The sequence below is a fragment of the Amblyraja radiata genome, chromosome 5, assembly GCF_010909765.2.
Source record: "Amblyraja radiata isolate CabotCenter1 chromosome 5, sAmbRad1.1.pri, whole genome shotgun sequence".
NCBI classification, from domain to species: Eukaryota; Metazoa; Chordata; class Chondrichthyes; order Rajiformes; family Rajidae; genus Amblyraja; species Amblyraja radiata.
The window spans coordinates 111781312-111794169 of record NC_045960.1 but is presented as its reverse complement, the minus strand read 5'-3'; the positions used below and the strand labels follow the sequence as shown (position 1 = coordinate 111794169).

Genomic DNA, 12858 nt, shown 5'->3' with positions numbered 1-12858 from the left:
ATATTTAATATGTAAAAGAATATGTGATTCTGTTCCATTCTGTTTGGTTGTTTGTTTGTTTGTCTTTTTGCACAAAGTCCGCGAGCATTGCCACTTTCATTTCACTGCACATCTCGTATGTGTATGTGACGAATTGACTTGACTTGACTTGGCTCACTCACTCACCCACCCACTCACGCGTAAAGCCAAAAAAAAAAACCACACAAAATCATCGTAACATTGTAGATTGGAACAAAAAGCCTTTGACGAGGTTCCACACAACAGATTAGTTTAGTGTGCAAAATTAACTTGGATAGGTGTGTGTGTGTGTGTGTGTTTGTTTGTTTGTTTATTTATTTATTTGTGCACTTGAACGAGAAAGGAAAAGATCGAGGAGGAGAGTTAAAGAGAGAGAGAAAGAGAAAGAGTGAGAGAGAGAGAGAGTGTGTCCGCCGGTGGTGGGAGGGAGGAAAAAAAAGCCTACGACACCTGGTATTCCCAGGCGGTCTCCCATCCAAGTACTAACCAGGCCTGAGCTTGCTTAGCTTCCGAGATCAGACGGGATCGGGCGTGTTCAGGCTAGTATGGCCGTAGGCAGAGAGTAGCAACACTAAACGTGTATTTAACACACGCACTCTCCTTCTCATTGTCGGTCGACCCTGAGGGGGCCGCCCGACATTCACTAGACAAGGTGAGAGGCGAGAGGCACTGCCGAGAGTCCCCGACCGTCACCCCGACCCCACGCAGCAGCAGCATCTCACTCACTCTCTCACCCCTTCCGAGATCAGACGGGATCGGGCGTGTTCAGGCTAGTATGGCCGTAGGCAGAGAGTGGCCACACTAAACGTGTATTTAACACACGCACTCTCCTTCTCATTGTCGGTCGACCCTGAGGGGGCCGCCAGACATTCACTGTACAAGGTGAGAGGCGAGAGGCACGGCCGAGAGTCCCCGACCCTGACCCCGACCCCACGCAGCAGCAGCATCTCACTCACTCTCTCACCCACCCAAGCATAAAGCAGAAAAAAACACAAAATCATCGTAACATTGTAGATAGGAACAAAAAGCCTTTGACGAGGTCCCACACAACAGATTAGTTTAGTGTGCAAAATTGACTTGGATAGGTGCGTGTGTGTGTGTTTGTTTGTTTGTGGACTTGAACGAGAAAGGAAAAGAGCGAGGAGGAGAGTTAAAGAGAGAGAGAGAACGAGGAAGAGAGAGTGTCCCCCAGTGGTGGGAGAGGGTAAAAAAAGCCTACGGCACCTGGTATTTAACACACGCACTCTCGATGAAGAGAGGCCCTAAGCTGTTCCACTTGTGAGCCCCACACCCCCCAATCCCCCGCCCGCACGACTAGAGGAAGATGGTCCACCAGATTGACACCGATTTGCAGCCGAATGTGGCCAATGTGATATGGGGCTGGAAAGCTGTGCTTTATTTATTCATTTATTTATTGCCACCGCTAGTGTCGAGTTATTGGCTTAAAACAATATTATTCTGAAATGGAGGGCAAGAAAAATGACTGACGGGTTGTTTAGAGACTACAGTGCGTTGTGACAGCATATGTAAGAAAGGCCTATGACAGTGTCAAAAATATTATACACCTTGCAGGGCTCTCACTTAATTTTTTTTCTCTGTTGTCAGCCGGGCAACCTTGGCAGCTTTTAAAGTTGCGAAATGACAGTTTAGGTGGTCATTTAAGACGACTTGCATGATGCGTGCGATAATTAGCTTGGACGAAGTGCGTAGTTACCAGTCGGAATTATGCTCAATGAAGCATTCACATATTATTTCTGCTTCAAATAAAACCACAATCTAAACATATTCACCATTCAAGACATGATATATACAATGACATGCAGCAAAATTATAATACAGTATCTCAACTCTTTTTACACATTGCAATGAATACAATTTCTATTATTTCTTTCCACTTCCAAACAAAAATGTGGTTGGATTATTCAGCGTATGATCAACCTCGGTGAGACCAAGCATAGGCTTGGCGATCGCTTCGCACAATACCTCCACTCACTTCGCAATAACCAACCTGATCTCCCGGTGGCTCAACACTTCAACTCCCCTTCCCATTCCGACCTTTCTGTCCTGGGCCTTCTCCATGGCCAGAGTGAGGCCCACCGCATATTGGAGGAGCAGCACCTCATATTTGCTTGGTTAGTTTACACCCCAGCGGTATGAACATTGGCTTCTCTAATTTCAGGTAGTCCTTGCTTTCTCCCTCCTTCCCAGCTCTCCCACAGCCTACTGTCTCCGCCTCTTCCTTTCTTTTTCATGTCACCCCCCCTCCCCGACAATCTGAAGAAGGGTCTCGACCCGAAACGCAGTCTATTCCTTCGCTCTACAGATGCTGCCTTACTCGCTGATGTTCTCCAGCTTTTTTGTCTACCAATGGGATCCCACCACTGGCCACATCTTCCCATCTCTTCACCTGTTGGCTTTCTGCAGAGACCGCTCCCTCCGTAACTCTCTGGTCAATTCGTCCCTTCCCACCCAAACCACCCCCTCTCCTGGCACTTTCCCTTGCAACCGCAGGAAATGCTACACTTGTCGTTTTAATTAAGTTCAAGACTATGGGGCTGAACATTGGCCATAAAATTGCTGCCTAAAAGTGCCACAGAACCGGAATTGATCCTGAATATGGGTGCTGTCTGTATGGAGTTTGCTCCTTTTCCCTTTGATCACATGGGTTTTCTCCGGGTACTTTGTTTCCTTCCACATTCCAAAGTTGTGCAGGAACCTATTTCAGACCCAACCCAAACGTAATATTTTCCTTTTGTCCGGAGATTCTGTCTGACCTGTTGAGTTACTCCAGCTTTTTGTGTCTATCTTCAGTTTAAGCCAGCATCTGCAGTTCCTTCCTACACACACGATACTATACGATAGAACTTTATTAATCCCAGGAGGGAAATTGTGTGTGTGTGTGTGTGGGTATATATATATTATACACACACACATATATTTATATAGTTATATATTCATATATAAATTACACTGTTTTGTTTTCTCGTTTATAACATTGTTTACAGAGTACTATGTTTACATATTCTGTTGTGCTGCTGCAAGTAAGGATTTCATTGTTCTAACTGGGACGTGAGAGAATAAAACACTCTTGACTTACTCCGCTAATGTGTGGGAAAGAACTAGTGTATGGGTGATTGGTGGTCGGCGTGGACTCGGTGGGCTGAAGAGCCCGTTTCCACGCTGTATCTTTAAATTAAACTAAAGACACTAAAACCAGAGGGAGTCTAAAGAAGGGTCTCTACCCGAAATGTCACCCAATTTCTTCTATCCTGAGTTGCTTGCTGCTCCATGGAGTTCCCCCGCACAATTAAAGCATGGAATAGTCTTCACCCTACCATAGTTACCCAACCAGATGCAACTACATTTTAAGGTACCTCTTTTTTTCCCCAAGGACCCATTTTTGTTTAAGTCCAAGTCAAGAGTCAAGAGAGTTTTATTGTCATGTGTCCCAGATAGGACAATGAAATTCTTGCTTGCTGCAGCACAACAGAATATGTAATACGCATGTGCAAGGCGGCCTGCCGTGCTGGCGGATGAGGAGCGAGCGGAGTGCGGAGACCAGGCAGCCCGGATATGGATAGCGGGGGGAGACGGAGAGAGAGAGTGTGGGGGGCCTCCCAGAGTGAACGGCAGGTGTCCTGCCTTGGCTAGAAGCCCCCTAGATTTCGAGGCCCTAGGCTTCAGCCTATGAAGCCTAGTGGTAAATCCGGCTCTGCGAGGCCCCCCTAGATCTCGAGGCCCTAAGCTTAAGCTTGTCTAGCTTATTGGTAAATCCGGCCCTGATCCTCAGAGACACTCTGAATTCCCTCAATTGCCTGAGGTGGTAAAGGCGCTGCCTTGCCTTACTCACGAGTGCTGCAGCGTGTGATGTCCATGTCATATCCTCAGAGATGTGGACTCCCAGATATTTAAAACAGCTCACCCTATCCACAGTATCCCCATTTATCCTCAATGGTGTGTACGTCCTCGGATGATGAGCCCTCCTAAAGTCAACGATCAGCTCCTTAGTTTTTTTGATGTTCAAGAGGAGGCTGTTGTGCTGACACCAGAGTGCAAGATCAGCCACCTCCTCCTGTGGGCCTTCTCATCATTGTCTGAGATCAGGCCCACCACCACAGTGTCATCAGCAAACTTAATTATTGAGTTAGAGCTGAACCTAGCCACAGTCATGTGCGCACAGGGAGTACAGTAGGGGGCTGAGGACGCAACCCTGGGGCGATCCTGTGCTCAGGGTGAGGGACTTTGATGTATTCCCTCCCATCTTGACTACCTGGGGCCTGGAGGTGAGAAAGTCCAGGGCCCAGGCACATAGGGGGGTGTTGAGCACTAATTCCAGCAGCTTCTCGGCCAGTCTGGTGGGGACTATCGTGTTGAAGGCTGAACTGAAGTCTATGAACAGCATCCTCACATAGCCCCCCTTCTGGCTGACAAGATGAGAGAGAGCGGTGTGCAAAACCTGGGAGACCGCATTGTCCGTGGATCTGTTCGGACGGTATGCGAACTGTAACGGGTCCATGTTGCGAGAGAGGAAGGTGCAGATGTGTTTCTTTACTAGCCTCTCAAAGCATTTCATGACTACCGAGGTGAGGGTCACCGGACGGTAGTCATTCAGACAGGCTGGGGAGGCATTTTTTGGTACCGATACAATGATGGATTTTATGAAGCAGGCAGGGACCACGGACTTGGCCAAGAAGAGATTGAATATTGTAGTGAGCACCGGGGTTAGCTGCGTAGCACAGGAGTTGAGTACTCGCCCCGAGATGCCATCGGGGCCTGCAGCTTTCCTCGTGTTCACCCGTGTCAGAGCCCTCCTCACATCATGCTCGGACAGCGGGAATGTGTGCACATTCCTCCCTTCAGCTCCCATAAACATCCACCACAGTGACTCCTCCTCATACCTCACTGAGCCGAGAAAAATTAAATCTCTCCCTTCTTTGTCCTCCCGCGGTCGGGAACCTCTAACCTTCCGTTGACGGGACGATCTTACTCCCGTAGCCGGCAAGGTAGTCGGGGCGATCAAGCTCCTGCAACGGTGGGGGAATCTCAACTCCCCCGCACTGGGCGATCTACCCCGGGTCGGGGCCAGTCGAACATTGTGCGGCTTCTGGAGCTTCCCGACGTCGGTCTCAACCCAAGACTGCGAGCTTCTTGATTGTAAAGTCTGCAGGCCGCGGTTGGAGCGTTGATCCCAGGCAAGGGATCGGGTCCGATGGTAAGTCCACGGCCCCGCGGTGGGGCTCAAAGTCAGTCCCGAGCAAGGCCTCCGGCTCCACGATGTTAGGCCGTAGAGCGATCAGAGATACGATCCGGAAAACAATCGCATCTCTGGCAAGGTAAGAGATTGAAAAAAAGTTTCCCCCGACCCGCCTTCCCATACATAAAACAAAAAGACAGACTGTTGACGAGGCTGCCCTCGAAGCGCCACCTGGTGGTAGATAAAACTGTGTAGATAAAACTATGAATGCTGATATATGCTAAAGGGAATAACGTTTAGTGCAAGATAAAGTCCAGTAAAGTCCGATTAAAGATAGTTCGAGGGTCACCAATGAGGTAGATAGTAGTTCAGGACCGCTCTCTGGTTGTGGTTGGATGATTCAGTTGCCTGATAACAGCTGATAAGAAACTGTCCCTGAATCTGAAGGTGTGCGTTTTCACACTTCTGTACCCCTTGCCCGATGGGAGAGGGGAGAAGAGGGAGTGGCCAGGGTGCGACTGGTCCTTGATTATGTTACTGGCCTTGCCGAGGTAGCGTGAGGTGTAGATGGAGTCAATGGAAAGGAGGTTGGTTTGTGCGATGGTCTGGACTGCGTCCACAACTTCACATCCGGAAGTGGCGGCGCTGCCCTGGCAGCAGCGGCTCACCTGCAGTCCGTTTGTTTTTGCTTTTTTTGTGTTGTTTATTTCGTTTTGGCTAGTCCAGTTTTTGTTTTTTTAGTTTGTGTTTTGGGGGGGGGGGGGGGTTGAAACGGGGCTTGCTGTCTCTCCCTGCGGGGGAATGCGACTTTTTTGTCGTATTCCCCTTCTCTGCCTCCGTCTGCGCTGAGGCCTAATGGCGGAGCTGGCGACCTCGAGGCTCAGGAGGCAGAGCCCGCCAGGACTCACCCTGGGCTCGCTCTCGTGAGGACGGCCCGGCTCGGGGCTGGAACAGGGCTTCCGTGAGGGGCTGTGACGTTCCCGGGGGGCGGCCTGGTCCGAGGAAGGAACGGTGCTCCCGTCGGAGTGGCCGAGCTCGGGGAGGTGCGGCGCTCCCAGCCCGAGAGAGGAGCGGCGCCCATGTTTGGACGGCCCGGCCCGAGGGAGGAGCGGCGCCCATGTCGGGGCTGCCCGGCCCAGCCCGAGGGAGGAGCGGCGCCCATGTCGGGGCTGCCCGGCCCGAGGGAGGAGCGGCGCCCATATCGGGGCTGCCCGGCCCGAGGGAGGAGCGGCGCCTATGTCGGGGCTGCCCGGCCCAGCCCGAGGGAGGAGCGGCGCCCATGTCGGGGCGGCCTGGCGCGAGGCTGAGACAGTAACGGCACTCACGTGAGGGCGATCCGGCTCGGGGCTGGAACGGTGCTCCGGTGGCTGGGATGGCGTTCTGGCGGCGGTGACCTGAGTCCGGGGTTCGGCCGCGGGCCAGCGGCTGTGTCAGCAGGACTGGTAGACGGCAGCTTCGACCACCCCGGGGCCGCGGTGTTTGAGTCGCGGGATTGTTTGCTACATCGCCCGGTGGGGTATCGCCTCAGCGCAGAGAGAGAAGAGGAGGGAAGAGGGATATATTGCTTGGTCATCAACTTCACTCATATTGTTATTTAGATTTTCAATTTTAGAATTTCTTGTAGAAGTTTCCATAGAGAATGCTGGAAGTGTTGGAGGAAATTCCTGATTAGTGTTATCAAGAAGTGACGGAGCTGACGGAGGAAGTTCTCGATTAGTGTTGACGGACATGGTGCAAGGTCACGAAGTGAGACAGTTGACTGACGTCCATCCCCATACTTGATAGTTGCATAAGAAGGGTTGACATCAGTCAGTTCAACTTCATCAACAAAAGGTTCATTCATATTTAATCGGACATTACGACGAAGCAACACAGGCCCAGGGCTCGTCAACCATGATGGCAGAGAAGTACCACTAGAAGAACGCCGTTTGAAGTTAAAGAACCGCTCGTGTGGAGTAGTATTGGTAGCAGTTGACAGTAGAGATCTGATGGAGTGTAATGCATCTGGTAGAACACATTCCCACTGCTGATCTGGTATATCATTTGACTTTAAAGCCAGTTTCACTGCTTTCCAAATGATTCCATTATACCTCTCAACCTGACCATTTCCAATAGGATGATATGGTGTTGTTTTACTTGTTGCAATTCCTCTCTTAGAAAGGTAGTCCTTTAAATCTTTTGACCTGAATGAGGTGCCCCTATCAGAATGTATGTAACTTGGAAATCCACAGAATGAAAACAGTTGATCTAAACATTTGATAACCATAGCAGCTGAAATATTTGGACAAGGAAAGGCAAATGGAAACCTCAAATATTCGTCAACTAAGGTAAGTATATAAAAATTTCGAGAGGAGGATGGTAAAGGCCCTTTGAAGTCAATACTCAAACGTTCCATAGGTTGAGCAGCTTTGATCAATCTTCCTTCTTCAGGACGGAAGAACCTTGGTTTTAATTCAGCACAGATTATACATGAAGCACACGTCATCTTCACATCTTCTGTAGAGAAAGGTAAATTTTTGGAACGAGCATAGTGTAACAAACGAGTGACTCCAGGAAGACACAGCCCATTGTGAAGATCAGTGAGTGCAGAAGAATGAACAGAGGCACAAAATGCTCGAGTTAATGTGCCCGGAGCAACATTATCCTTATCAGTTACTCAATTGAATAACTATATGCGGATAATTCAATCCTCCATTCATTAATTTTACTATTTTTAATCTTCGTTGGTTTCCGATTATCCAGCATAAAAGCTACTGAACGCTGATCTGTTATCAAAGTGAAGTGCTGGCGAGCAACGAAATGACTCAATTTCCTCACTGCTTCAATAATTGTTGTAGCTTCCTTTTCGACGGATGGGTAGTGCAATTCACTACCTTGGAGAGTACGAGACATGAAAGCCACTGGTCGTCCTCCTTGATTTAATGTTGCTGACACTGCTAAATCAGAGGCATCACATTCAACAACAAAGGGGAGATCCTCATCGATGCAGTGTGATGTCGCAGATTCCAATTGTTTAAGAAGTAAAGGCACCAATTGCTGTAGAGTCAAGGGGGAAAGATTTTGCTCTAATCAAAGGTTGAATTATGTCAGAAAAAATTGGTATCCATTTAGCATAATATGCAAACATCCCAAGAACCCTTCGTAGAGAGTTTAATGTTGCTGGAACAGGTATCTCTTGGAGTGGGCGGAGTCTTTCTGGATCAGGCTTGATTATATCATTTCCAACCCAATAACCAAGAATATTAATTGATGATACTGATGTTATTGACTTAGCCTCATTTAATGTTAGATTTTTAGAATGTACAACATCTAAAAACCGTTGTACATTTTCATCATGTTCAGCTTGGTCTTTTCCTGCAATAGTTATATTATCAAGATAAGGGAAAGTATCTTTCAGGTTTTCCTGTTCAACAAGTTTGTCCATCTCTCTCTGAAAAACAGCCACACCATTAGTTACCCCAAAAGGAACTCTGCAGTAGTGATATAATTTCCCATTTGCTTCAAACGCAGTGTATTTCTTCTCTGATTCCTTCAGAGGAATTTGATAGTAAGCACTTTTTAAGTCAAAAGTAGAGAATATCTTATACTTAGCTAATGTATTGATAATCTCTTCTATTCGAGGTAATGGATATGCATCAAGCTCCGTGAACTGGTTTATAGTTTGAGAGTAATCAATGCAGAGTCTCTTTCTATGTCTCTCCAAGGGGTCCTTAACCACGACAACTTGTGCCCTCCAAGGGGAAGAACTGGGTTCTATAATCCCTTCTTGTAAAAGATTAGTTACTTCTGTGTTGATAAAGTTCCTATCATCTTTACTAAAATGTCTTGATTTTGTAGCAATTGGCTACAAAGGATAAATTAGTGAATAATGAAGGACATTCAACAGATGCAGCAGAAAAAAAACACAATACTGGTGGCTTTGACAATACAAGATCAGGCATAGTTCCTTCATACATTATTTGAAGTGATCTGTGCAGTTTCTGGAAATCCTGACCTAGAATTATATCGCTACACAAATTTTTCAAAATACCAAGACATACAGATTTATAGCTAATTTTGTTCAGAATAAAGTCTACAATACAAGATCCTATAATTTGAGTATTGAGAGTTGTCAGAGCCATCGAGATTTCTCTATTTGAAGGAATTATAGTTAGATTTAGACGAGACACAACTTGTTCACTTATAAAACTTTCTGAACTGCCAGATTCAAGTAGTACATTAAGTGTATGGCCATTAATGGATACCGTTGTAGCTGCATGAGACAAGCTCTGAGGAAATGCAGCTGTAATTGCACATAAAGAAGGCGTGTATATGGCAGCAGTCACACTTTTAGTAGTTGCTTTGGACTTGCATACTCTAGAATAATGTCCCTTCTTGCCACAACTATTACAAGTTGCCTCTCGAGCAGGACATGTCTCTCTCTTATGAATATTACCCCCGCAAAAGTAACAGTTCCTTTTTGAATAATTATATGCTGCAGCAAGGGCACCTTTATCAGTGGAAATTGTTTCCGTTTGCTCCATATTAGTACGTGGGTGAAATTCTTTTGTAGTAGTTGCAGCAGAATACACATTAGATGAGCCATAAGCATCTGAATTTTTCTGAGCCAAGTCTAAAGAGTAAGCTTGATTGTAAGCTGACTGTAAATGCAAGGTTTTGTGTTCTAATAGTCTCTGTCGTATTAAAGGCGATGCCAAACCATTGATAAAAGAGTCTCGAATAACTTCCTGTCGTTATTGATCAGCCGTAACTGCTTTGAAGGCACAGTCTTTACTAAGTCTTTGAAGTTCTTGTAAAAATTCATCAAGTGACTCACCAGGTTTTTGTTTCCGAGTCGCAAGGAGGTGTCGAGCGAATATCACGTTGGGTGTCTTAACGAAGAGTTTGCTTAGTACATCAATAGCAGAATCATAAGTTGTACATTCCTCTATGTAATCATATACATCAGAAGAGACGAAGCTTATTAATGTCTTGAGTCTGTCTGGTGCATCATTGCCACACTCATCAAAGAAGTTATTTAGTATACAAAGCCAGTGCTTCCAATTCTTTGCAGCAGCAGGTGAGTTGGGATCCAGATCCAAGCGTTGTGGTTTCAGTAGCTTCTCCATCCCAAGTCGGACTGTTTGACTTCTAAGATAAGTTGCTTAAATTGTTGTGAGATAAATTAAACTTTGACGACTCGCAATTAACTTAACTTTATTTAAGCTTTAAGCAACTTATTTCTTTAATACATAAACCTCAGAAACGTCTGGCAAACATGGCTGATTCCGCAGGCTTTTCCCGCCCGAAATACTTCGCACATGCGCACACTCCGGAAATGTCCTGCACATGCGCACACTCTAGAAGAGCTCCGCACATTCGCCCACTTCAAGGTGTGTGTGTGTGTGTTTGTTTATTTGTTTGTGCACTTGAACGAGAAAGGAGAGCGAGGAGGAGAGTTAAAGAGAGAGAGAAAGAAAAAGAGAGAGAGAGAGAGAGTGTGTCCCCCGGTGGTGGGAGAGGGGAAAAAATGCCTATGGCACCTGGTATTCCCAGGCGGTCTCCCATCCAAGTACTGACCAGGCCTGACCTGCTTAGCTTCGGGATTGGGCGTGTTCAGGCTAGTATGGCCGTAGGCAGAGAGTGGCCACACTAAATGTGTATTTAACACACGCACTCTCCTTCTCATTGTCGGTCGACCCTGAGGGGGCCGCCCGATATTCACTGGACAAGGCGAGAGGCGAGAGGCACGGCCGAGGGTCCCTGACCCTGACCCTGACCCCACGCAGCAGCAGCATCTCACTCACTCACTCACTCACTCACTCACTCACTCACTCACTCACTCACTCACTCACTCACTCACTCACTCAGGGCTGGATTTAGATGAAGAGAGGCCCTCAGCTGTTCCATTTGTGAGGCCCCCCCCAATCCCCCACGACTAGGGGAAGATGGTCCAGCAGATTTACACCAATTTGCAGCCGAGCGTGGCCAATGAGATAAGGGGCTGGAAAGCTGCACTTCATTTATTTATTTATTGACACTGCTAGTGTCGAGTTATTGGCTTAAAACACTATTATTCTGAAATGGAGGGCAAGAAAGATGACTGAAGGGTTGTTTAGAGACTACAGTGCGTTGTGACAGCATATAGTATAGTATAGTATAGTATATCTTTATTGTCATTTTCCTGAGTACTCACATACCCAGAGGAAACAAAAAAATGTTGCTCAACCAGTGTCCATTCAGTGAGCAGTAAAAAATAAATAGAAATAAAAATACATATATCATGAACAAATTAAACACTCTACTCTCTACTAAACATCAACAGGCGTTCCGATCGGCAGCGGCACGACAGTGGCTCTGCTGCAGTGTGTCCAGGTTGGTGGTTGGTGCGCGATACTTTGGCAGGGGGCATAGTCTGTTTATCAGTCTTATAGCCTGCGGGAAGAAGCTGAGGAGTATCCTGCTGGTTTTGCAGCTAATGCTCCTGTACCTCTTCCCAGATGGCAGGATGGAGAATATGTGATGCGATGGGTGGTAGGGGTCTTTGATGATGGAGATGGCTCTGCTGATACATCTCTTCCTGTATATGTCCAGCAGGAAAGGGAGTGGAGCACCAATAATCCTGCTGGCGGTCTTCACAATCCTGTCTAGTTGGTGCCGTTCGTACGCCTTGCAGCTCCCGAACCAGGAAGTGATGCCGTAGGTTAATGTGCTCTTGATTGTCCCCCTATAAAAAGTTCGTAGGTGTGTAGTGGGGAGACCTGCTTTCCGTAGTCTTCGGAGATGGTGTAGTCGCTGCTGGGCTCTCTTGACCAGTGCTGTGGTGTTGGTCGTGGACGTCAGGTCATCTGACAGGTGGAGTCCTAGGAACTTCACGCTGCTGACCCTTTCCACATCAGCTCCATCGATGTGCAGAGGTGTATGGTGTTGTTTTCCCGCCCTCCTGAAGTCAACCACCATCTCCTTAGTTTTTCCCACGTTGAGAATGAGGTTGTGGGATTTGCACCATCCTGTGAGCAGCTCCACCTCCATCCTGTACGCCGACTCATCATTGTCACTGATGAGACCCACCACTGTTGTGTCATCAGCGAACTTGTTGAGGAAGTTGTTGTTGAGTCTAGCAGTACAGTCGTGTGTAAGCAGACTAAACAGCAGGGGGCTTAGCACACAGCCTTGGGGCGAGCCAGTGCTCATGGCTATGGTTTTTGATGTCCTACTGCCCACCCTGACTGTCTGCTGCCGTTGCGATAGAAAGTTCAGGACCCAGTTACATGTGCCAGCATCAACCCCCAATAGCTCCAACTTCTCCACCAGCTGCTGCGGAATGATTGTGTTAAAAGCAGAGCTGAAGTCTATGAAGAGGATCCTGGCATAAGTATTTTTCCGATCAAGGTGTGACAGTACGAGGTTCAGTGTTGTTGAGACTGCGTCCTCTGTGGATCGGTTGGCTCTGTAGGCGAACTGCAGTGGGTCTAGGTCGGCAGGTAGACTATTTTTGATATGCTGCATAACCAGTCGCTCAAAACACTTCATTACTATGGGTGTTAGAGCCACTGGTCGAAAGTCATTATGGCAGGCTGGGTTTGGTTTCTTCAGGATATATATATAAGAAAGGCCTATGACAGTGTCAAAAATATTATACACCTTGCAGGGCTCTCACTTAATTT

The 12858-nt window shown here is 47.3% G+C and overlaps 1 long non-coding RNA gene, 1 other non-coding gene and 1 pseudogene across 2 annotated transcripts; 1 reads left to right on the top strand and 2 right to left on the bottom strand.

The window, feature by feature from the left end:
• Positions 1–411: 411 nt before the first annotated feature.
• On the top strand, positions 412–10767 carry LOC116972874. Its single transcript, XR_004411941.1, has 3 exons — positions 412–422; positions 7418–7420; positions 10661–10767. It is a non-coding gene; the product is annotated as an uncharacterized LOC116972874 (long non-coding RNA).
• LOC116973875 lies at positions 457–575 on the bottom strand. The gene has a single exon (XR_004412160.1). It is a non-coding gene; the product is annotated as a 5S ribosomal RNA (ribosomal RNA).
• Positions 10723–10829, bottom strand: LOC116973820 (annotated as a pseudogene).
• Between the last annotated feature and the right edge of the window lie 2029 nt (positions 10830–12858).